The sequence below is a fragment of the Belonocnema kinseyi genome, chromosome 10 (genome assembly GCF_010883055.1).
Source record: "Belonocnema kinseyi isolate 2016_QV_RU_SX_M_011 chromosome 10, B_treatae_v1, whole genome shotgun sequence".
NCBI lineage: Eukaryota > Metazoa > Arthropoda > Insecta > Hymenoptera > Cynipidae > Belonocnema > Belonocnema kinseyi.
The window spans coordinates 83,945,366-83,948,991 of NC_046666.1; the positions used below are offsets into that span (position 1 = coordinate 83,945,366).

At 29.0% G+C, this 3,626-nt stretch overlaps 1 protein-coding gene across 1 annotated transcript in view; it reads left to right on the forward strand.

Moving 5' to 3' along the window:
- Nucleotides 1-467: 467 nt before the first annotated feature.
- Nucleotides 468-3,626, forward strand: part of LOC117182187 — a 25,628-nt gene continuing 22,469 nt past the window's right edge. Inside the window, exons 1-2 of the mRNA XM_033375248.1 lie at nt 468-586; nt 1,018-1,234. The gene's annotated coding sequence lies outside the window, so the exon portion shown is untranslated. The remainder of the gene's footprint in view (nt 587-1,017; nt 1,235-3,626) is intronic.

Here is a 3,626-nt window from a genome sequence, read left to right on the forward strand (position 1 = left end):
AATCGCATGCCTAGTCCCGTTTTTTTTATGTTTACGGACTCAAATGATACAGAAGGTTCTATCTCTATGCTGTTGTTGAAATAAAAAGTGGGAGAAGAAGGATTATCAAAATATTTTCAGCCACTCTAATTTGCGGGTAGCGTATTCTTTTAATAGTTATTTTATATTATTATAGACGAGCCAGGATTAAATATCTTGATTTTTCCTACCTAGATCCACTAACGTCGTCGCAGGAGTTCCAGGTATAAAATTCGTATGGAAAGAATCTGACCAACTGGTTCTAGACGGATAAAATGTAAGTCAACGAACTTCTTCCGTCGCCTCTCTGTCGGCATTCATGTGACTTTTACTTTGAATCGGGCTACCTATATTTTAAATTTAAAAGTAATTCAGAAGAATCTTGTATCGTGAAAAATAAAATTGTTTAATTATTTGTTAAACTTTTATTTCGCACATTCACCAAAAATATGTTTAAGTGTGATATGTGATGTTTAATGACAAATTTTATGTTGAATTGTAGCCTTTCAACCAATATTGTACATTTTTAGGGAGCAGGAGATTGTCGAGGCCATTTTAAATGAGTTTGGTAATGTATAAATGTTTTCAATTTTTCATGATTGGAATTGATCAGAAAATATTACGCAACGAAACGAAAGAATAAATTTGATAGATATACGAATATGAGAATTATGAAATGTGTTCTTTTCTTGCATTGCGTAATTTTTTAATATGCCTGTTGTTTGCTTTTGACAGTTTAATCTGTAATATTGTTGAATGATTCCTTGGGAACAAGTTTCATAAAAAACAAAGAGTATTTAACGGAGATGAAAAAATATGAAAAAGTTACTTCCCCTGAATCTGCAAACGACGAAGTAAAATTGAAAGCTTCTAAAAAAGGAAGGGTTCAAAGCAGTATTGAAGGCACCATTTAACATTTTGTATTCATGTAGTAAGATTCAAAATTATATGTATTCTGGGATAATAAAGTTAACTATACGTTCCATTCCTGTTATTCAGATTCTATGGTGCTAAGTGAGACTGAATCAAGCATATGTATGTGTAAAATATCTGATCCCGTACTACCAGATTCCTGCGAAGTAGAAGTAAACGAAAAAAAATTATTTAGGATCTAACAATACAAAATTTCAAGTATTAAAAGAAAGAGAAAATCGCAGTAGCATCATCAAAAAATCACAACAGTTGCAAAAGGAAATTGAAGAGTCTACTACTACAGGTAATATAAATAATAAATATCTTGTACTTAAATTATTGAGGCAAAGATTTTGTTTTATTTACTTGGGAATTTTTTTCGAAACATCATATATGTAATAAATTTAATTTCCACGAAAAATGTTAATTTTGACTAAGATTACTATTTTTACCTTAGCCATTATTGGGGGTTTTTCACTTTATTATTTACTTCAAATATTCATTCAATGTGAAAACCCCTAATGGTTTACAGTTTTACTAAAAACGACCAAGTTGAAAAAACTTTGCCAATTACCATGTTATCATTAATGAAGTAAATTAATTTGTGAGATTAAAGATATCCAAGTAATTAGAAACTAAACTTATGCTAGCTAAAAAATTACCGTGTCTGGGTTCAATGAAATTTGGTGACCGAAAAAAATTTATTTTCGATAAGCCCAGCTTCACCAAACTTTATGAGCATATGAAAAATATGTGCGGTGTGTCCAGGCACTTCGAAAAAATGTGACTTTAAAAGTATTAAGAATTTCATTTTGAAAATAAATTCTAAGGACTTGATTTGTTAATATTATTCATTTTAATTAAAATTTTAATATAAATTTTAACACGAAAATTTGCAAATTGTTCAGTCTACAAACTATATATACAATATATAAACTAAATGTCATCAACGATTTTCTCCTACCATTAATACATTTGATTTAGTGTTTGACTCATTACTGTCTGAAAGTAACACGTTAACTTCACAGTTACTGCCTAAAAATTCGTAACGCGTTATCCTTACTCTTGCTGAAAAAATTAACGCGATAAATTTTCGTTACTTTTTTTAGTTAATATTTAATACATTACTTGATTGTTTAAAAAGAATCTTAAGAATTTGGTACATTTGATTGAAAACTGAAAATTTCAATAAAACTGAATATTATATTTAGAGTAAGGTAAAATAATGCCGAAATACTGCTTTTTTTATAAGCTCTCTTTTATTTAAACCATTAATAAGTTTATAATTCTATACTGCAGTTTATTCCAAATTTTCCATATAAATTTTTTTCAATAGCGCCAATATTGTGAAAAGTTCATCGCTCATGCGATGTCTTTTATCCAAAAGTTTCAATCCGGCGGGCCAAAAATGCATTGGAAATTTCTTTCTTCAAAATTTTAAGAACACTGGCTGTTTTTTTTTGTTTGAATCCATACCATAATAAATCCATTTTAAAAAACTGATATGTGGAGGTGCATGCCACAAGCCCCATAATGTTTAAAACGTATTTCCCATCAGAAAAAAAAACTTTTTTGTAAATTTGATTCAGAATCCTCATTATTAGCTGAAGCGAGTTGGAACTCTACATTTCTCTTTAAAAATTAGACACAGAATACAAATAACATCACTTTTTAATTATCACTCCCATAAGTCTCTTTTATAGAGCATTAGAAAACCCCGTACATGAAAAAATGGTTTTGCAAGATTTTGGCGCTAATTATAATTTTTCTGCGGTTTTTGAATGCTAATTGTTTCTTCTACATGAAATAACACATTCTATTCACAACTAGATGTTTACATACATTTTTAAACTAATCTAGTATTATTTTTAGCAATTTTGTCATAGAATAGAGTAAAAAGTCGCGCTTATTTCGAACATTTTTCACTTTTGTCCAATTCTCAATTAGAGGAAGATAATATTTCAATCATGTTAACAAGAACGATTGCTTAAACAATTTATCATTATTCTAAATGATATTCTCTCAGAAAAGGCTAGAATATTTCAAATTTTAGCAAACGTCTCTTCTGGTCCAATTTTCAATTAAAATAAGATACATAATTAATTAATTTCTTTGATATCTTTAACTTTGCATCGCCTTTTTATTTCTAAACTTATGATAAGTCAACCTGGAAAAAAATTATTTTGCAAATATTACTGTTGTTTTAAGTGAATTATTCCGTTTCCGATGCGACGAGTCCCGACGCGACAGCCCCTATTTTAGGGTAAAAGCTATCGGAATTTTCTTTAAAAGGGCCGTATGGAAGTCCTTTTGTTAATTAAAAAAAAAATAAGGTAAATTTAATAGAAGTCTTATTATTACTTATTTCATATATTTTACAATAAAAGTGATAAGTTGTTGGGAGTTTATAGAAATTTCCCTTTAAAATGATTCCAAGGGCCTTAAGCAATGTTCATTATATTATATTTGTGTCTAATCTTAAAAAGTTGATGAAATTACTTCATTCGAGTTTATTGGACAGAGAGCTCCGGTAGCTTTTAATCTATTTAAGGGAACAATTTTTGACTCCGAAATAATTAAAATGTAGTTTCGATTAATATTTATCACTTCAGTCTTCGATTGAGGATATGCTATGCAGGTATAAATGCAATAACTAATAATTTCTTAAGTTTGACATTCCATTTGTGTTCATCGAC